This window comes from Oryza brachyantha, chromosome 11, assembly GCF_000231095.2.
Source record: "Oryza brachyantha chromosome 11, ObraRS2, whole genome shotgun sequence".
Taxonomy (NCBI): Eukaryota; Viridiplantae; Streptophyta; class Magnoliopsida; order Poales; family Poaceae; genus Oryza; species Oryza brachyantha.
The window spans coordinates 2558683-2581688 of record NC_023173.2 but is presented as its reverse complement, the minus strand read 5'-3'; the positions used below and the strand labels follow the sequence as shown (position 1 = coordinate 2581688).

At 39.0% G+C, this 23006-nt stretch overlaps 1 pseudogene; it reads left to right on the top strand.

Annotated features, from left to right (window-relative positions):
• Nucleotides 1-7841: 7841 nt before the first annotated feature.
• Nucleotides 7842-22044, top strand: LOC102705854 (annotated as a pseudogene).
• The last annotated feature ends 962 nt before the right edge of the window (nucleotides 22045-23006 follow it).

Below are 23006 nucleotides of genomic sequence, written 5' to 3'. Positions count from 1 at the left end.
TATTCCTCTTTATTAAAGAGCACTATTTTTTTTTCAACTTAATTCATGTTAAATAACCTATAAGTATTTATATTTTAAGATAGAAGTTGTAATTGTCTTTCTAATAACAGAGTGAGTATAAATAGGTGTACGACATGCTGGTTAAAAAATATGACCAGAAGGTGCATAGATGGAGTATTTGGGTGTTGTGATTGATGGCATCTATCTACTCCTATGAGTTGTTTGATGCCCCTTGTGGGTACCATCAAATTTCTATAAAAGTTTGTTTTGTTCCAAATTGTGATTAAAATGAAAAATATATCGAAGAAATGTTTTTTATAATTAATATAGAGATATGGATTATAGAAAGCAGTTGATAAAGGTAGTGACACGTGGCAAATTCACCGCTAGCACCACTTATGGATGTCTATGACTATGGAATTGTGTTGAACAAAAGTGCTTTCAAATAACAATATACTCTCTCCATTCCATAATATAAGGCACAATCACCACTAACTCAAAAACCAAGAAAGAGTTATTACTACCTTTTCGTTTAGATTACCATGCATGTAATGTGATTGGATGTTTTGATGATAAAAAATGTACTAGTTAATACATATTTGCATGCACGCCTTATATTATGGGACAAAGAAAATGTGGTTATGTTTTATATTATGGAAGGGAGTGAGTAATACTCACTCAGTTTCATAATATATGTCACTTTGGTTTTGTTCTAAATCAAGCATATTTTAGTTAATCAAATTATAAAAAAATGTAACAATATTTTCAATACAAAATAAATATGGTATAAAAATATATTCAATGGTGAATTTGATGGCTCTCATGTTTAGTACATACTCCGTCCGTTTTTTCTATTTGACATTGTTGACTTTTGAGTCTACGTTTGACCATTCATTTTATTTAAATATGTATATAATTATTAATTATTTTATAATGATTTGATTTATTATAAAAAAAACTTTAAGTATGACTTAAAAATTTTACATATCTGTACCAAACATTTGAATAAGATGAACGGTCAAACTTGAATATGTAGAAAAATATGTTGCGTCTAAAATACCTTTAATGGTAAATAAAATAAACTATGCTTACATATTTTTAAATAAACTATGCTTACATAAATTTTAAATAAAACAAACCATCAAATAATTTTTACATGGTCTAAGTAAAACGTTGTGTATTAAGAAACGATGCAGTATGTTGGTCAGCGCTTTATAAAAACATAAACAAATAATACTACTGTTGCGTTATCTCGAGTAAGACCAAGTTCAATAGTATAGCCAACTATTAGCTTCAATTTATCTATAGCTAATCTAATAGCCAACTCATAGTCTCATACAATAGTTACCTACAAAACATCAATACATGATCCCACATATCATACATATATTTTGTCTTGTACTCTGTGTTCTACTGGCTATAAATCACTTCTTTTCTCTCTGCTCTTTTTCTCTTTAAAATATATTTATAGTTGCCTCGTAGGTACATGCTCTCATACAAGGAGCCTCAGAAAACCTTTACATATCCAAACTAGGAATATTATTTTTAATTTTGCCATGAAAGGTGGAGCCAGCCCTTTGACATTTGTACTAACCAGATGATTTAATGAGTAGAATACTACTAAAATACTACATATATTCCAACGTGCACCAGGCCCAAACTCGCAATGTTCCTACGGGTATCCGATGCTGCAGTAGGACTGTAGGACCAGGTGATTTATTTACTTTTCTCCTTTTCTCGAGTAAAACTTTACATTTCTCTTTTCGAGAATTAAAAAATATATTATCCTTTTCTTTTACATATGGAGCCCTAGAAGGGTACCTACTTTGGATCTTTTAAATTCTTTCTCGAGAGCTGAAAAGAAATTAAATAGCTTTCCTTGCTAGTGGCAACATATGGGTCTATGGATGCGTTCTTCTCACACCGGATCCTTACTTGGCTTTTAACATATGGGTATAGTATTAAACAGTACTTTTAATAAAATTTTAATAAGAACATATATAAAAATTATATATATATATATATATGTTTCTAGCAATTTAAAAAACAAAATCAACTCTAAATTAAACTTTTTAAAATTAAAATTTTGTTGGCGGCCTGTAAGCAGAAAGGTAAACAAAATGGCAATGTATTGTATTGTGATATGGATCCTGTGTCAACATAAAAATTTATTATTATAAGTTAACAGCATGGTACCTATTTGAGCAGTTAGCACAGTTTCAAAATTGCGACAATATATACGTGTTGCGATGAATTTTGAACAGAAAATCCTTTAAAATCTTGTTTTTAATCAGGTGCAGTCGAAATTTAAATTTTGCAATTATTTGTGTATCTTGTCTTATATTTTTCAGTATTATTTTTAAACCACTGAAAAAGATATAAAATTCTTATCTAAAATTTTATTTTAGTTACTTTATTTATTTTTTTCGGCTATCAGACATAGCTCAACCGACAGTAGCATAATCTGAGCATAGTGACTGCTGCTTCCCTATATTTTTCACACTTTGTCTCAGCGAGATGTAAATTGAAAATCGCATGAAAAACAAAACCAGACTGGCCGACACATTCATTAACAAAAGACAAAAACTTATTCGATCTTGTGAGAAATACACGACAAAATAGTCGTGAATAAACCGGTAAGACCTCAATTTTGAGGTGCTCACCATCCAAAGTTGGATTCTACGTACCTTTATTTATCCATTTTTTTCCATCCTTTTTCCAAAAGGTTTTGTGTCCCCCATTAGAGGGCCTCCAGTCCTTTTAGCGTGTGACGGATTGATAATGATAATTAAAACCCTGATTATATATAATTTGATGCATTGTACCATCGTTTTCATAGGACAGAGAAATGGATTAAAAGAGGTGAGGTGTCTATTACCTTTCCTGGCTTGCATGCAATGCAAGTGAAAATTTTTCAGGTTAGCTTTCACTGCATCTTTTCACTTCTGTTTACTTATAAGCTAAAATTTAAACTTTCAACCTTAAATTTAAAGCTAATTTTAGAGGTTTTTCATCAAAGTAAATTTTTTAGTCTTATCTTTTAAATCATTAAGAATACATATATAAAAATTTTATTTTGCAAATATAACTTTTGGCTCATTCACCCCGAATGTATGTGTTGTCTTGTCTTCTTTGCATAATTAATCCATTTAGTTTGTGTGTCAGGGACACCAGATAGGAATGTTAGCTACTCCAGATTGGAATCTCATGATTAATCCTTTCTCTTTTGTCTTCTTAGAAGCCATATTTTGTGGTTCTGGACGTAGCTTCAAAGGCAGTTTTCAGATTGGTGTGATGATTCCATCCTCTGCTATTTTTGTCTACAGAAAAGTGTGCATTTCGGTTGGTGCATGAACTCTTGGGTTTGAGAATTACTACAGCAATGTTGTGTTTCAAGCTTCATCTTGCAGCAAACTTAGACCACGTAATTATTAGTAGTTTATTCATTGGATTAGTGAAATGGATTATTTGTTCCACGCTAAAAAATGTATTCTTAAAAAAACTTCGTTCTATTGTATTACTTATGCCACTTTTTAGAGCCATCTGTTAAGTTTGTTTTTCAAAGCATTTAATTTATCTCTCTATGATCAAGTATATAATCCATAACAAGATTTCACTCAGTAACATAAAACAGACATAGCCTTAGTATTAAAAAAAATATTAAGCTTAATACACACTAAATAGTTGTCTTAATGCTATCATAGTTCAATGTAAACTAGTCTGTCCTGGCAACTATTCGAGGAGTACAGACTAACATGCATGGTTTTCCCTACTGCTGGAGAGAGATTATCGCAACCTACAGTAACCACGGTAAACCACGAGAAATCGTATTAAAATTTATCAACAATATAAATATAATAAATTTGTTTAAACTTAATGGTGTTGCCATGATATTACCATTACCATACATGAAAATAATCGCAGTCAAATGAAGTCTTTTGGTCATGTACATCACGTAGTACTCCTACATATAATTAATCTTCATTGTTCAGTAAAAAGGCGTTTATATGGACGAATTAAATTGGAGTCACTTTTGCGTAGTATCCTGCTTCAAGGCACATTATGTGGAGCAGTTAGTTTGATCTCTGTTAAATGCAAACCTGCAGAAGGATTTTTGTGAAACTGTGATGAGCAGTAGAGTGAAGTTTCAGTCAAGTGACAAAATCAAAGCAGGATCGGAATTGTGATGTGCCATGAACCAGTGAGTCCCACATACCTGGAGATAGCAAAGGGTTTAGGCCTACGTGTTGCATTATTTGTGTACAGCGACAGCACGATTATTTCGTATGCTTATAATATAAATTTTAAATTTTGAGTTGATTTTAAGTTTTTTCACCGAAGTTTATTTTCAGTATTGACTGTTATATCGCTAAGAATACATATATAAAGTTTTATTCGTATATTTTTTCCGTTTATAAATACATCGTTTAAGCTTTTTCATAAAAAAGATAAACAATCACCCTCTAAATGATAAATGCTAAAATGCTGGAGTAATAATTTTATAGACTACCAAAATCTGTACTATCAAGCAATCGACAAAGGTCGATGCAGGACAAAGATTGATGGAGGAGGCAGTGCTGTGCCTGGGCTGGCAGTGTACCAACTGTTTTTAGGGGTCGTTGGCAAAAATTTTTACTAAAGGGGTCACATTGAACGTTTGACTGGATGTTAAAAGGGATTTTTGGATACGAATGAAAAAACGAATTTCACGGCTAGCCTACAAACCGCGAGACGAATTTTTTGAGCCTAATTAATCCGTTATTAGCACATGTTGGTTACTGTAGCACTTATGGCTAATCATGGACTAATTAGGCTCAAAAGATTCGTCTCAAGATTTCTTCCATAACTGTTCAATTAGTTTTTTGGTTCATCTATGTTTAATGCTTTATTTAGGTGTTTAAAGATTTGATATGATGTTTTTGAAAATTTTTTTAGGAAACTAAACAAGGCCTTTGTACCCCTGGTTGTCCTGTGTACTGACTGTAAAAAGGACTGAACACTCTGGTCGTGCAGCTGATGCTGGTTAGGTGGTGTTTAGATAGGGAAAATTTTTGAGACAAGTGTTACGTAAGTGTTTGATCCAATGTTGGAAAGGGGGTTTTGGATACGAATGAAAAAACGAATTTTACGGCTAGCCTAGAAACCGCGAGACGAATCTTTTGAGCCTAGTTAATCCATCATTAGCACATGTTGGTTACTCTAGCACTTATGGCTAATCATGGGCTAATTAGGCTCAAAAGATTCGTCTAAGATTTCTTCCATAACTGTGCAATTAGTTTTTTGGTTCATCTATTTTTAATATTTTATTTAGGTGTTCAAAAATTCGATGTGATATTTTTAGAAAAAATTTTTGGGAACTAAACAAGGCCTTAAGAGGAGTATACTACTCCATTATACTAACTTGAGTAACTTTTGAACTTAAAAAAAACCTTTTACATAAATAAGTTGATATTTTTGTAAAACATTGTGTTTATTTGACAGTACTCCATTCGTTCTAACATAGACTACTTCCATCTCCAAAATACTCTATTTTTAGCTCTTCTTATTTATCAAAGGCTTTATTTTTCTAGCAATTGTTGCATTGAAGTTTTAATTTTTAGCAATTATTGTATTTGAGTTTCATAAAATATGGGACAAATGCATTGATATTTGAAAAGCATGAAACAAATACATTAGAGTTTAAAAAATTAAATGTCATTCTAGTCTGGTTAGATTTGTATATGTATATTTGAGGTATGCTGGAAATAAAGTTTTTTTTTAGATGGAGGAAATAACAATAGTATTTTTGAGATGGAGGAAATAGCAAACTAGTACTACAATTAAAATGAGAAATTACATTATAACAACTGTGCAAAATTTCTACTCCTATGTTCCAAAGGAAGCTCAAGGCTGTTTAATTTGTTGCCAAAATAAAACCTATTGCCCAATTTTAGTTTTTCGTAAGTAATAATTCAAATAAAATTGCCTCCACTTGTACCATCCTTTTCTCACATAAACTTAACAATGATAAAGAGCATGTTGAAGAAAATGATCAAATGACTCTACGTGCCAAATTCTAACAATTGCATTAAAAATAATCTTTAAGACACTATACATATGACTTGTCATGTCTAAATGACTAAACTTGCCTCTCAATGTCAAAGTTGGATGGTTATTCTTGGGTTTCATGATGCGTCCATTCTTCATAAAGAAATATAGAGAGTAGAAATGAAAACTCTATTGAAGGTGTTGGGGAGTTTTTAAAATTTTGATAGTGGTAACTAGCCGTTACTCCGTTAGGATTTGGAGAATGGGAATAAAGAGTTCGTTGAAGTATAAAATCTTTTCATGAATAGCTTAATTAAATTTTGAAGAGAAAAATATTAGTCATGCTCAACAAACCAAATACTACCGACACATCTTAACCTTACTAATAAGGATGTGCTCGGTACGGTAAGTTCCTAGCTTCTACTCCTGTGTTTCGGTGTTCACATTTCCCAACCACTAAACCAATTGTTTTTAATAAATATATAAAAATACTTTAAGAAATTATACTAATATATTTTCTATGTTTATAGCTAATACTTAATTAACCAGTCCTAAATATTGTACTATCTTTATTTCACGATGTAAAATTTTCTATTCAATTATATTCACATATATCCTAAATGAACAAACGCTGTTCCCCTCGGCCCATGAAATCATATTGAACTTTTTTATTTAGCAAGTGCTACCTCCGTTATCTATACCATATATAAAAGAATCTAGTGGTCTGCCACCATCACTAGAGTGGATGACAGGTGGACCCCACATGAGCTTGAAAAAGGCTGGGAGGAGGACCGACCGCCGATTGCCGTTGGAGAGGGAGCGACGCCGCCACGTGGGTCTCCACCACCGGCCCGCCGCCATGCGATTCACCCTCGTGCCACGCCGTCCCTCCGCCGCCAGCCACCAGGCCGTCGCCGCCACCCTGCCCCGTGACCCCCGTCCCGCCGCCGCGCGCCCGCCGCGTCGCCGCCACCACCAGCCCACCGTCGCCGCCGCCAGAACAGAGAGGAGTGAGTGAGTGAGGGGAGAGAGAGTGAGAGTAGGGTGAGGGTTTTTAATGGGCTTTGTGGGCTTTTATTTTTAATGGGCTTTTAAAATTTATAATGTCTCCACTTTTTTATTTGTATTCTGTTTTTCTAGAAAAAAAATCAAGGATTACATGTGTCAACTACTCTTACTTAATAATATTTTTAAAATATAAAATCTCGTTGAAAAGCACAGGAGATTTGCTAGAGTATTTCTATCTTGTTTACCATAGACTAGGGAAATATAAATTTTTATCTTTTAGTCATTTTGGTGATTAATTTTTGAATTTTTGAATTAGTTAGAGTTTTTCTAAGTCTTTTTAAGCATCAGACTAACTTTAAAATCACTGAAACCATAAAAATCAAAATCAGTGCATACATGCTTACATTACGATATATAATTTGAATTCTATAAATGGTCATATTTCCCATTTTGTTCCGGAACTATGGAAGCTGTGTACATGCTCCAGGGTACTGCATACGAATACGAGACCTCGCGTGTGTGAAGCGATGGATCGATCTCCTCGGTCCCGACGCACTGCAGGTGGGCCCACTGCCCGCCGTGGGCCCCACCGTATCGGAAGAAACCAAAGAAAATTAAAACTGAAATACCCAGAACCCCAGGTGCAATGCTGGCCGCTGGCTCGGTGTGTTGATGTGTTCACCAACAAATGTACTCCTACTCCTATACCGTTCTGTAGAGATCCATCCACCATTTGAGTTGAGGCTTGGCAGTTGGCACTGATCTGCTCATCATTATGCAAATCCAGCAAGTGATTAGCATCAGTAGTGGTGGTTGTTTATAGTGGAATTAAGTGGCACAGTAGCAGACAGTGCCAGTACTCTGCCTGGTCAAAGACAGGAAGTATTTATCAGTACAGGTAAATACCATTTTTTTTTCTTGAGATGGAAGTGGTACTACTGTACTCAACACGGTGAAGACTGAAGAGTAGAAGAGGTTGGCTCACTAGTGAAGAGAGGAGAGGATTAGAGGAGGCGAGGAGCCAAGAACAACAGCAGAGTGTCCCTGCGTTTGAGCTGCTTGGGCGGGAAAGAGAGGAGACGAAGAAGAAGAAGAGAGAACAGCCGCGGCGAGCGACTTTGGGGAGAAGCACAAAGGAGGCGGTTTTTGTATTCTTGCGGCGATTTCGACGCTCTCGAGGCTCATCTTGTCAAAAAGCAGTGGCCTTTTTTTTATCCCTTTTTTCTTGAACATGGCGATGCTGCTCTGGTACAGTAACCTTCTTCTGCTTGCTTCTCGCTCTCTCTCCCCCTTCTCTGTGTGTATTTGCGCGTGTGCTTCGATCTGTGACTGCGTTTGAGGGCGAGGTGTACAATGTGAGTCAGTCTGTGTTGTTCTTGAGTTCTTCACTCTGATATCTGAGGAAATAAAAGAGCACAAAAGGGAAGTGGTAAAGACAAGAACTGAACTTTGGTCTCGTGTTCACATGGTTCTTGTGATGCTTTCTTTACCACTTCTCCAGGCGACGGTTTTAATTCGGGGTCTGAGGTATTAATGCTCCCTGTTCCCCTTAACCTGCGCGATTTTATGAATTTCTCCCTGTGCATTTCGGTGGAGATGTGCTCTTGCTCCCTTTCCTGGCCCTCTACGGTAGGGTTTTGCTCTGTATCTTGCGCCTCCCACCTCCAAGATTCGATCTTGATGAGATTTGATATTGAGTGCAATTTTTTTAAAGATTGAGAAGGGGAAGATTTTGATTGTGCTGCAATCCAGTTCTTGCTTGATGATATCTTTGTTTTTGGTGGTTCCTTAACTTCTTTTTATTGTGGAGTGGTTTTGATTTATTGGTTCGTTTTTAGGCGTCGGAGTTGCTAAAATCTTTTGGTATTCATGGGTATTTCAGGGTTTAATTTCCTGCCAGATTTGGTTTGGAGGTTTTAGGAGTATAGGTTAGCCACATTTTGAAATCCGAGGTGTTCACTCGATGCAAAGATTTGTCTTTAGAAAAAGGGTGGGGATTCGAGATTTTGTATGTTTGTTAAAAAATCGATATTGCCGTGCTTTGCAGCAAGCACATTTATTTTCTTATGGCATATCTTGGTTTCTGGAATCGTACTCAAAGCCTTGTTGGATTATTGGTATCTTTGTTTTGAAGTGTTCTTTAAGTTATGCATTGTATATTACAGTGGAAAATTGGATCTTGTGTTGGTGAACCAGTTGCCTTGTTAATGTTTTAGGAATTACATCGTTGAAAGTTTTACTTCTCCTGATCTAGGACGATTTTAGTTACTGCCTGGTGTTCAGTTTACACAACATTACATTAGTGAAGACTAAAGAATCTCAATAGTAATATGCAATGTGATGTGCATTGATGGAATTTCTCACCATTGATTTGTGTTTAAGTGATTAAATCCAAACCATGTCTTTTGATGGCAGCTGGTAGACCAAGGTGGTTTGATTGTCTGGTAACTGGGGGTTGCAAGATGGATCTCCAGAGTTGACTTTGGAGGCAGAAGTTATCAGGCAGGAGCCCCTATGAAGAGTGAAAGCTCTGGTTCGATGTCATTGCACTGCGGCAATCAGGTTCACCTCCATAGTTAAATTCTTCTGAATGGGATCCAATTCTTATTATCTGTGCGAGAGAAATTCTGAATTCAGTTAGGCTATTCATCTACACTGCCGTAGTAGAAACATCATGATTTGGTGATAGTTCAGGTGTGTGTTTTTAGACTTGGGGCAGCAACTTTTCTTAGGAACTAACTTTGGATTTCCTGGTTTTAATAAACATAACAGTTGCTGTTCTCATCTCTAGCTGAGATGTCCTTTTTTCTGCCTTTGGACAGATTTATGGAACATGCAGATTTGCAATTTGAGCTGTTGCTGGTGGGCCATTATAGGGTCATTTGTCATAGGCTTGTCAATGAATAATTTTGTAGAAATTGGACATCCAGTGTCCAGTAGCATTTTAGCATACCAGTTTTAATATTTTGAAATAGACTCGAGTAATTGGGTTTGTACTTTAGTTGTCGTGTTCATATTCTTCCAAACATATGGTTAGACAATCTTTAAATGCATCAAACAAAATATAAAGGTTCCCAAGACTTCTAGTGGGCTCTTTGTTGGGCCCCTTTCCCTGATAGGGACAAATGGGCTTTGAGTTAAGCATGGTTCAGTGTTCGTAGGCAAATTTTTTGTTGCCTTGTCACATTGGTTTGGTTGTGCCTTGGGCATTCCCTTACAACAGTCACAGCTTTCCAAGAGTTAGGTACAGTTGAAGCATGACTTGTTCTTGATGTGATATTGAATTATTGATGCATTCTTCATGCAGAGCATGAAGTGCGGATGGAATATGTTGACTAATGAACCGAGGATAATACTATGCATGTAGTGGCATTTTCATCTAATATTTAAATTGTCTCAATTGTAAATGAATGCAGCAATTAACTTTCATGTAATATTTGGTTCTTCTGTTGATGTCTCAAGGAGTGATGCGCTCACTGAAGTTATAAGTAATTCTCGAATTAATATTTTGATAGTCATTTGGCATGGTTCTAAGTTTTGCTGCAAATGTTTAGTGCCTCGATTTTGTTCCTAGATAGTTATCTCACACTGCATATAGAAAGAAGGACCACCATTACCATATTTAACATCCTTCATTTTGAGGTAAAGAACTAAGCTATGCATATTTATTTGCTGCTCAAAACTGCATAGTTAACTTGAAATTTTTTACGGCAGTGATCTCTTAGCTCTGTTGAATGTTTTGAACTAGCACTTTTCCAGAGGATAGAATGCGATATATAGAATTCGTTTCAGAATCATGTGGTATCTCATTGTTAAGAATGTTGGTGGTTATGCAACAGGTCACGTGTTTGATTTGCGCTGTGGTGGCTTGAGAGCATACTCTAGTTGTCTAGATCAAGCTCTCTGAAAGAGAGATGAGAGAGGGGGGAGAAAGCACTTCTCTGGTACAATGATAAGATCTCTTGCTTTGCCTGTGGACTATTTAAAATTTGAAATCATTTGTAAGTGCTTGCAGAAATTACTCTCATTTTATCTCATTTTGATAAAACCAGGATGAAAAGCCTATTCCCAATGGTGTTTCCCCAAATCATAGACAATCACCTAAAATTTGCTCAAGAATTACAGATGATGAGACTCAAGAAACTGCAATGGCAAAATCTTTGAATGAGAAGTTAATGTTGGAGACGGTGTCAGATGATTCTTCTGCACAGCATGATCAGTCACCACATCCAGAGGTCTTCACAAATGTCAGAGATGAAGACATGCCAGATTCTATGAAGAGTTTGAGTGAGAAGCTTGCTACAGCCCTTTTGACTATAAATGCTAAAGAGGACTTGGTGAAGCAGCATACAAAGGTTGCAGAAGAGGCGGTCGCAGGTTTTTTTTTTCCCCTTTTCACTATGATTTTAGAAAATTTTCATTTGTGTGATTACGTCCATTGCAGTTTATCTGTAGCTTATTCATTATTCAAAATTAATTTACATGCGACGGAATCAAATAGGACTAAGAAAGATGAATTCATTTAAATAGTTCCATATGCAAGTTCTTCCGGTGAAGTTAAAATAGTATCAACCAAAAGTTTTATTTGTTTCGATATGGCATGAAATCCATATTGAGCTGTTATTCCTGACTTATTTGTAGGCTGGGAACAAGCTGAAGCAGAAGTTAGTGCCTTGAAGAGGTTACTTGAAGCTTCATCTCAGAAAAATGCCTCTCTAGAGGATCAGGTCAATCACCAAGATGATGCCCTCAAAGAATGTGTCAGGCAGCTTCGCCAAGTGCGGGAAGAACAAGAGGAGAAAATTCGTGATGCAGTGGCTAAGAAGACTCGAGAATTGGATTCTGAGAAATCTGAGCTCCAGAACCATATTTCTGAACTGAAGCAGCAGCTGGAAGCTGCCAGATCAGAAGCTGCCACTGTGGCTGCCCAGCATGATCTGCAGGATAAACTTCAGGTTGTAGAGAAGGAAAATAAGGGCCTGAAGATGGAGCTGTTCATGCTATCCAAGGACTTGAAGAGACTCTCACTGGAAAGAGATCTGAGCAACGAAGCAGCAGAGACAGCAAGCAAACAACACTTGGAAAGTGTGAAAAAGATTGCAAGGGTTGAGGCGGAATGCCTTAAGCTGCGCCATCTGACACGAAAGACTTACTTAGCCAATGATTCTAGGCCTGTGCCTAACAATGCTTCCATGGAATCTCTCACTGATAGCCATTCTGACAGTGGGGAGCATATGCTGGCTGTTGACAGTGAAATGAGAAATTCTGATTCATGGGCCTCAGCTCTGATAGCTGAACTCGATCAGTTCAAGAACAGTAGTCCCAGCTCAAGAGATGTGGTAAACAATCCTGTTGAGATTGACCTGATGGATGATTTCCTTGAGATGGAAAAGCTAGCTGCATTGCCTGAAATAGAACGTGTAAGCTCTAGCTTTGAAGCAGAAACTGATTCTGACCAGGCTGTGGCTATTGATAGAGTTTCAAAAGTTGAAACTGAAGCACTAAAGAGCCAGGTTATAGATTTGCAGTCTAAGGTTGAAAAGATTGAAGCTGAGAAAAGGGATCTTGAAATGGCCCTTTCAGAGGCTAGAATTCAGCTTGACACGTCATGCGATGCCCTGATGGCAGCCAACAACAAGTTGGCAGAACTACAGTTGCAGTTCAACTTGGCAAATGAGTCTAAAATTGCTGCTTTAGGGCAAGCTGATCGGTTAGATGCTGAGAGAGAATCTTTGGCATTGCAGCTTGAGTCAAAGTCAATAGAAGTTGAGAAACTTCAGGCAATTGTGGCTACATTGGAAGAAAGTGCAGACAGGAAAGAGTTGGCGTCACAGTTAGAGTCAACTTCTCTCGAGGTAGCTAATCTTCGTAAGACAGTGGCATCCTTGCAAGAGCAGATTGATGCTGAGAGAACTCTGTCTGTACAGCAGAAAGCATATGCAGACATGGCAGTTGCAGATAAAGAGTCACTAGAGGCACAATTGCAGTCTGCGCATGCAGATAATGGGAAACTGAGGGGGTCTATGGAAACACTAGAAAGCGAGTTGCAAAAAGAGAGGACCACATATGAAGAACTTGTGGCACAAATGGATGCATTGAAGATTGAATCAAAGAAAACACTTGGAGTGGAATCTGCTAAAGAATCATTGGAGGCACAACTCCTGGTAGTTAACTCAGAAATTGCAAAACTGCAAGGAACGGTGAACAATCTGGAGTGTGATTCAGCTAAGGAGAAGGCATATTCTTCTGAACTGAAGATCCAACTAGAGGCAGTAGAAGGCATCCGAAAGATGTTGGAGTCTGAGCTTGAGAGTTCACACCAGGAGACCATGAAGCTCCAGGAGAAGATCTCATCAATGGAAGTGAGACTTAAGGACCAGACTGCATTACTGGTAGAATTCACTGCTAAGGCGGAGGATGCAGTGGCGGGGAGGAAGGGAATGGAAGGGCAACTTGAAGGAGCAAAGCTGGAGATCACAAAACTGACAAATAGGGTGAGTTTGCTGCAAGGTAAAATTGAGCAGGAGAAGCTGCTGTCAGAAGAGTATGAAGCCAAATGCCGCAAGTTAGAGGCTCAGCTGTCAAGGGACAGTCGGGAGGCAAAGCTTTGGCGACTGGCCAATACAAATGGAGACCTGAAGGTCAAGCAGGTACTCTTTTTATGCTCTGTCTACTGCATATAAACTGGAAATTTCACCCCCTAAGCCACCTGATTGTTGTAATATTATTGGGCTTAAGACCTGCAAACATCAGCCAAAATTACAAGGATTCTGTATCCTATGGTCAAATCTACTTGCTAATTACTTCACTCTCTTGTTGTTTAGACATCCAAATGGCCATTTCTTCTGCAAAGTGACTAAGTATATGTTGTAAAAATTGCTAAAAGTATTGAACTTGGAAACTCATCTAGTGACATCTAGCTATTGGTATGTAGTTTTGTGGTCCCTAGACACATTCTATAATGACATCTAACAGAATGGATCTAGTACTTGTCAATGATCTAGGCACAAGACAAAGGCGGTCTGTACACACCTGTATGTTAGTTTGTGCCTAGGGCATATACCTGATAGCTGAAAATTTTCTGCGGTATCTAACAATGCGCCTTTTGTAACAGGATAAAGAGCTCTCCAGTGCTGCAGGGAAACTCGCCGAGTGCCAGAAGACGATCGCGAACCTTGGTCGTCAGCTAAAATCACTGACTGACCTTGATGGTGTAGCAGCCGAGCCCGAAAAGCTAGAGCCCGGGGACGCGCTGCTGGACTTCAGAGATCGTGGTGTTGAGGTGCCACCAGCAGACATTGCAGACGGCCTGTACGACTTGGATCTTCCTAACAGCAATGGCAGCTGCTTCTCACCCATTCCTCATGTTCAGTCATCATCCACACCCTTGGAAACGTCAGTGTTCTCTGGCGGTCTGTCGACGCTCGGTAGTTACAGGAGCAAGACAAGGAAGTGACAAAGCTGATGAAAACATTGTGCATAAGCTATTTAACAGTTCCTGGATGTTGTCAGTTGTCACCTGATGATTTAGATCAGTGTACATTTACAGGAAATCATGGTTACTTGTATTTGTGCTGACGGGTGATTTTACTGCTATGAGTTCAGCCTCTCATTTTCTTTACTGTTCAATGCTCACTATCTTCTGCAAATGCAAGTCAGGGTTGAGACTGTATGTCATGCCATTCTCACCAGCTAGTCAGTCCAATCTAAAAATGGACTGTGAGACTGTATGTCATGCCATTCTCACCAGCTAGTCAGCCCAATCTAAAAATGGACTGAACAAACAGGCAGGCAATTTTTGAATGCAAGATTACATCTTTTATTTTTGCTGATGTTCTGCTTAGCTATAGAAGATAAATGTGCCCTTTGTTACTCAAGAAATGCATCCCGCATTAGTACTTTGCTCGAGATTATGCCTGGAAACTAAATGCTTGAATTAGCTCAAACCCGTGAAATTTTGAAGAGAGATGGTTTTCACTATCTGTCAAATGTCCGTACGACCGAATTTACCTTCGTGAGCTACAACTACCTCACTGCCGTCCAAAACTGCGACACAGTACTACATAAGCTGTGGCATGATTGCATTCTCCCTTTCTCTCCATCTCGCACGCTGGGATCATTTGCCATTGCTGCGTACAGGCACCTGTTCTTGAGCTCATGGGTGTCTTCAGCTCGGCTCCCAAGGTGTACAAGCCGGCGTCCGAGGTCAATCTCGGTGCCGACAGCCACGAGTTCTACATTAGCCCCAAAGTCAAAGGTTCCAACTTCTGTCTGATTTTTCTGTCCATTTTCATGTCTCACAGCTTTAGCATTCAGCATTCAGAATTCAGAATTCAGTTCTTGGAAGTGAGTGGTTTGCATGTTTCTGTCTAATCATTTTTTCGCTCTGTTCAGCTCCACGGGTTGCTGGGTTTCTGGTGAAGATCTTCGCGTGGGTTCTGGAGGCGCCGATCATCGGCGCCATCGTGCTCTACATCCTGAAGAGAGACAATCTCGTCAATAAGGTACGCAAAGACCCTTCCAAGCAGCTGAGAAAAGCTAGTATCTGAAATGCTGCAGTTTATACAGTTCATGCTTGGAACTGTATTACTGTATTACTGTAATGCTGTCGCACAAAGCTGAGATTTTTCACAATCTGTACATTGTTTGCGAGCTGATTAGTTGCTGAAAATACCACTGTAGCTTGTCTCGGATGCCGAAATCCCGGAGCCTCCACTGTTCACCGCAGCTCACACATGCCAAGGTACCTCCTGTTCATCGCCTGTTGGAATTCGACCCTACCATGTCGACCTGTTTTGTTCGTATTAGGATTTACATTTCAAATCCAAATTTTGATTCGCATTTGGAACTGGTGATGCTGCTGCTGGTGCTGCTGCTTCATGCAGACATCCCTGAGCAGAATGTGAGCCTGACAAAGCCGGATTTGTCGCCGGCGGAGCGCGTTCAGGAGGCCGTCAGCTGCCTTCCTGCTCGCCTCGAACCGGCGCTCGCCAACCCGCCGTCGCCGGGGTTCAGGCGATGGACGATACGGGACTTCACGAACGCCTACAGATCAGGAGAGATCACTCCTGTCATGGTTGGTAAACAGTTTTACTGACAATAATTGTTGGGGTTGAATGGTTCTGTCTCAGTACAGCACACTGCATTACCAGAGAGGTATTTCTTGTTCAGTAATCCTGCTAATTAGTTAGTACATTGTTGGCAGGTTGCAAGGAGATTTCTGGCTGCAGTGAAGGAGTGTTCAGGGCCTGATCTCAACATGGCCATGTTCATCAGCTGCAATCCTGAAGACATCATCAGACAGGCCGAGGAATCAACCTTCAGATACCAGCAAGGTAATCAAAATTAGCTCCATTTTCAGTGTACTGCATGACAATGCATGGTAGCAACAAATCAAAACCAATGGATCATTCGAGCTCTAAACAGTAATAATCCATATTACCAGTACTCAGCAAGGATAGAAAGTACTGGTCTAAAGCCTTCATCACCATTGACATTTAGGTTCAGCTCACCGGAACCTACAGGAATTAACTGTCATAAACAGCAATTTACTTCTGTATGCTACTCTACCAACTTGCATGCTTGTACGTGCCTCCGGGCATGATTTTTTACTGGTGAAGAAGTACTGCCATCTGCAGTCTGCAAGACTGCAACTGAACCAGCTGGATGAACAGTATCAGCAGATGCTTTACAGGAAGGCATTGCCAGAGCCTGCCAATGCACGGATTGATCTCTGATGAAAGAGATGTTCCACGAGCGAGGGGGAGAGAGACTGAAAGTCTGAAACATCATGCATCTTGCAGCAGATTCAGAGCTCAAAATTAATCTGACATGAAGCAAAAAAAAAAAAGGTTCAGGCTTTTCTGATGAAAGATTCCACAGAAATGGCTTCTGCTTCCTCCTCCCCTCATGATCATGCATTGACTGACTCTTGCTTGCTTGATCGATCCGGAAACGTGCATGGTCCTGATCCAGCATTGATAGCTCGATCGGACGGTTAGTTGCCACTGCATGTGGTTGCATGCAGAGGCCAATACATTCCTTGCAGGGTTTTTTGCTGATCTGTGCAATTGAAGGCATCTCGTTGTGCTGCATCTGCGTGTTGCAATATCTCATCATTTACTCTTTGCATTCATGCAGCTTTACTCACTCATTGTATGCATCATTTCAGATTCAGTTCTTGGCTTCTGTTAATTACTTCTGATGTTAATTGCAGGAGCTCCTCTCTCTGCCATGGATGGTGTTCTGGTGGCAGTGAAGGACGAGATCGACTGCCTGCCATACCAAACGACTGGTAAGAACCAAGAACACTAAAAAAAACTAGAAAAAAACAGCAGAGGAAGCGATAGAGGAGGGAGTAAAAAGCAATCGGAATCATGATTTAATCAGCAGCAGAACGGTAGGTAGAGCTGCCGTCATGGAGAGGCCCAGTACGGTCGGATGATTCTGATGACATTGTTCATCGTCGTACAAACTGTCTTTTGCATATGCATGCTGACAATTCGCATGAGTTTTGGATTCATACTGTTCATTAACAGGACAAGGAATCTGATTTGTTGCAAAAAGAATTAGTACTTTTTAGCTAGGCTGTACTGGATATTTTTTTTGTAGGGGACAAATAATTATTGGAATGGACATATCCTCCTACCACAAATAAGTGTCGTTTTGTACATCGACACAATTAGCAAGACACTAATTTGATCACTACTCCGTAATTGCTAGTAAGAAAACTATGAAAAGAAAATAAAAGTTTTAATATTTTGGAACTGTTTTTGAAGACAAATTTAGCAGTACCATTTTTAAATGTTGGATTCAAAATAATCGAGACTATATTGATAAGTCAAAGCTTAACTGTGCTGACTACACCCATTCTAAAACGCCACTTAGGCCCTATTCTTCGGTGGGTTAAGTAACCGACGCAAAGAATATATCAACAGATTAATATATAATTAATTAATTATTAGTTATAAAAAACTTAAAAAGTAAATTGATATGATTTTTGAAATCAACTTTTCTGTATAAAACTTCCGTAAAAAGCGTAAAAAGCATACGGTTTAGCAATTGGGAAAACATGCACGTGGAAAACAAGAAAATATGGTTTAGTTATTTGGAGGAAAGATCGTGACCTTACCTTTGACACGGAGGGAGTACCTTCCTCCAATTTCAATTTAATAGTTCTTGTTGTTTTGTATTAAGGTATGGTAAAACTTTAAATATTAATAACTATTAAAATATTTAGTTTAAAAACACTATAGCAACATGTATAGATAAATCATAAAGAGTACTTTTAATATTTGTTATATATAAATATATATTAATAGAAAATCATAGTTAAAATTGATTTAGAATACATGTTATTGTCCAAAGCGACAATAATCATTAAACTAAAGTGAGTAAAGAGCTTTCAGACGAATCAATATCCGCATAAAACAATAAACCATGAGAAAATCTATATCCGCATAAAACAATAAACCATGCCAAGTAGGCGTAGTATGAAGATCTTCGGTCTGACAGACTGTACTATACACTGAGCTATGTACACCGAGACTGAGAGGCAAAAGAGAAAAAAAAGATAATAAGCTGATGAAACACGCACCGACGCGTGTGCAGGAGGAACAAGATGGGTGCATAGGATGAGGCCGTGTGTGCAGGACGCGGCGGCGGTGGCGCAGCTGCGGGCGTGCGGCGCGGTGCTCGCCGGCAAGACCAACATGCACGAGCTCGGCGCCGGCACCAGCGGCATCAACCCGCACCACGGGTACGCATATACAAGTCGTTCGAGCAGAGCTGTTCATTCATCCGATTTCCACGCCACGCGGTCTCCAGCTCACAATCTTTTGCCTGATCTGATCGTTCCAGGTCGACGAGGAACCCTTACAACACCAGCAAGGTGGCCGGCGGCTCGTCGGGCGGGTCCGCCGCCGTCGTCTGCGCCGGCCTCTGCCCCGTCGCCCTTGGAGCCGACGGAGGCGGTAAGAAACTCAACTCTGTCGATCTTCGGTACACGCAAGATGGGATTTTTCTGAACCCTGAAAAATCTTCTCTGACGAAAAAATAAACACATTGGGGGAACTAGCTTCTGTGATCATTCAGATAAGAACACACACAAAAAGAAATTTCTGCATGCATTTCTGAATTACTCCAATATTTGTGCATTTTAATCAGGATCTGTTCGCATGCCGGCGGCGCTCTGCGGCGTGGTGGGCTTGAAGCCGACGGCAGGGCGGCTGTCCAAGGACGGGTGCGTCACGCTCCACATATATACTCCCAATTTGCATTGCTCAGATGAACTGAGAGACATGGCTACTTCTGATTTCAGGCTGCTTCCTCTGAACTGGACCGTCGGGATGCCAGGGATCTTAGCTGCGACAGTCGAGGATGCACTTCTCGCGTTAGTAATCATGCTTGTTTCATCAGAAACTAATTAAACTTTGAACGATCTTGGTACTAAAATACTTATTGTGTTGCTGTTGATCTTTCAGCTATGCAGCTATTGTTGATCAGTCTCAACCAAGCCACTTGCAGGCAAATGCTTGATGACCTTTCTGTTTTTCCTCTTGCGCATGTTGGAAGTTCATAGAACCTGAATTTGTAGAAAAAATGATTTTTTGTTTGCAGCCTGAACTGAATCTTCCCCTGCTGGCAGCTACAAGCTCGATGCCTACCATCAGACTAGCAAGATACGCGAAGGTGAGTGCTTCAACTCTGCAACAAAATCATGTCATCTAAACCTGAACATCGTGCTGATAGTCGCCACGAAACAGTGGTTCAATGACAGTTCTGACGACATCAGAAGTTGCTGCGACAAAGCTGTCCATATGCTGCGGACTCGATACGGTTGGGAGGTCAGAAACATTTCTACGGTTCATCCGATCCTGAATTTAGTGAATGCAGTTATTGCAGGATTTTGAGGAACTACATTACAGTTCATGTAATCTGACACAAATATTATCTTTTTTTTTGTTGTTTACACTTGTTTCTGCCACTGTCTTCACTGCAAGACTGCCGATGTGACAATTCCTGAGATCGAGGAGATGCGTCTCGCGCATTACGTCACGATGGGTTCAGAATGCACAGCCTCCTTGGCTAAGTATCTGGAAAAACTGTAAGCATATATAGTATATGAACAAAATCTCACATGAAATCTTTTTTAACTGCAGGCTAAGATAACAAATGAAATCAAACTGATGAGCAACTAATTGTGCACTGGAATCATGCACGCAGGAGCAAGTCTGAGATTGGTTGGGACGTGAGGATCGCGCTGAGCGCCTACAGCTCTTTCAGCAGCAGAGCTTACCTGAACTCGCAACGAATCCGGTGAGCCATCTATCCATCATTCATTCGTCAGACATCCAATTCCACCATCAGGTTTAGTGCACTCCACTCTGAGCTCGAGATGGACGACGAACATGTTTTTGCAGCAACCGTCAGATGTACTTCCACGACAAGATCTTCAAGACATTCGACGCGATTGTCACACCAATGACCGGGTACACATAATCCTGCATGACAAATTGGCAATCACCATTAGTAAATTTTGACAGATTCATTCATGGGATAATTAACCATCTATGTAGCTGAAGCTTTTCGATCTTGTGCATGCAGAGTGACTGCATACGAGCTGCAGGACGACGCGCTGCACACGGGAGAACTGGACTACATTAACGGAGGTGTGATTGGTTGCTGATTAGTCACGAGTAACTATAGAGAGCGTAATGATTAAGCATCTCAATGGCTCGCCATTTGGATGGATGCAGCTGCGCTGGTGAGGTACTCGATCGCCGGGAACTTCCTGGGGCTGCCGGCGATCACCGTGAAGGTCGGGTACGACAGGGAAGGGCTCCCCGTGGGGCTGCAGTTCATCGGGAGGCCATGGTCGGAGGCCACGCTGCTGCACCTCGCCTACGCCATGCAGGTGAGCGAACTCATGATGCATATAACGCTTTCTTTTCTCCATTATTCCTGCTGGAAACGAAATGACCAGTTCCATCTGTTTCGGCTTGTTCATTTTCCAGCATTGCTTTCAGATTGTTATGAATATGTATATAAATATTTTATTCATAAATTATTTTTATTTATAAATAGAACTTTTTAACATCCTTGAAAAAGTACTTTGAGGTACCATATTTTTCAGTGTAAAAATAAAGCATTTTTTGAAGATACCATAAGATACTACTGTTTTTTATGTGGGCTTTTTTATCATTTTTGAAAAGTACCTCAAGATACAAAGAATTTTAGTATATCAAGGTACCATATTTTTTACCTTGAGATACTTTTTCAAGAATGATAAAAAAACTCATTTTAGTATATAAGGTACTAAGAGGTACTAAATTTTTTATAGAAAACAGTGATACCTCCTGCTACCTTTTCAAGGATGATAAAATTGCCCATAAAAATATGGTACATTGGGATACCAAAATTTTGTACTAAAATTTTTGATACCTCAAGATACTTTTGAAGAATGATAAAAAAAACCTTATAAATATGTCGTTTGGTTTTTTTCGTGAAAAAGCCAAATAATCACATGACGATTCTATGGAAGATTTTCTGAACAAATGCTGCATTGTATGGGGAGTTTATCTTGTCAAATATTGATTGATTGATTAGAACAGTTAGAAGGCGTGGTTGATGTTTGGGTTTTGTTTGCAGGAGGCGAGTGGCAAGAACTACAGGAAGCCCATGGTGTACTACGATCTCCTCAAGAAGAACAAGTACTAGCTATATACATGTTGAGCTGATTAATTACGGAGAGTTGAGTTGAGTGTGAGAGATTGATTCAGAGTGATTTGGATTGGGGAGAAATTTATCGTCGATTGATCATTCTTACCATCCAAAATATGGACATTATTGTTGTTGTTATATTGTTGTTGTATATGACTATTGCTCATTAAATGTGCTTATTAAATTGTTATATAGTATGGTTTTACATTCCTCGCAAAATAAATAAATATGGTTGTACATTGTGTCACGCACACTGTAATTACTTTTATCTGCACTCCTAAAATTGATCAGAAACTGTTAGTCCAGATTGACATGGGGATGAATATGTGTGCATTATGAGCACATGTGTTTACAGAATTACAGAATTCACAGGTGGCTCGTGGATAATTTTCGTGGCTTCACAGTTTCCACATGTTTGTTTCCGGGGGGTGAGTTTGCCTGATTGAAACCGAGAGAGAGATCTCAATCTACGTCGAGCACATCAAATTGTACCTTTCCTTTTTTTTTTCCTTTTTCTACGTAGAGCCTTGGCTTCTCCGCTACAAACTTAATCCTCCTGACATTTATATTTCAAGAGTTACAATAATATTCCATGACTGGATGTTAAAAAGCTAGCACACTATGTTGAATCAAAAATAGTATATGATAATTTTATATGGTAAAACTTAAGGCTAGGGCTGAGCTAATGTGGCCTTAATCATTTCTAAAATTTATATGATAACTTTGCATAATTTCAGTGAGATTTTGAACCTATGCCTAGATCTCAAGCCCTAATCTTGATGCCACTGGCTTGGATTAGATAAAAACAAACATGTTTATAAATAAACTAAAGTACATTGCAGTGTAAACCACATCTTACTACCTAATTTTTACTTTAGACCACCCTTAAACATGTCCTTCTAATTTGGACCGGACAAACTTGCCATTATTGCGAATGAGATCACCTTGAATGATTATTTAATACACGTCAACGACTTCAAATGTTATGTGAAATCCATATATTAGCCGAAAGAGAGGTCGGATATAGCGAGAAAAGTTATTTAAGTGGTCCAAATCACAATGATATCAAATATATTCAGTTCAATTCAAAGTGAAACTTGGATAATAAAATGGCTGAAAATACAATTCACTCTAACTTTAAATGGACTAGTTAATTTTCTATATTGGACAACCTAGCTTAGATTATCGGCAGACTAGCCCAAGAGCTAACTCCATATCTAAATTATTAGCATTCGTATTATCTAAACAGG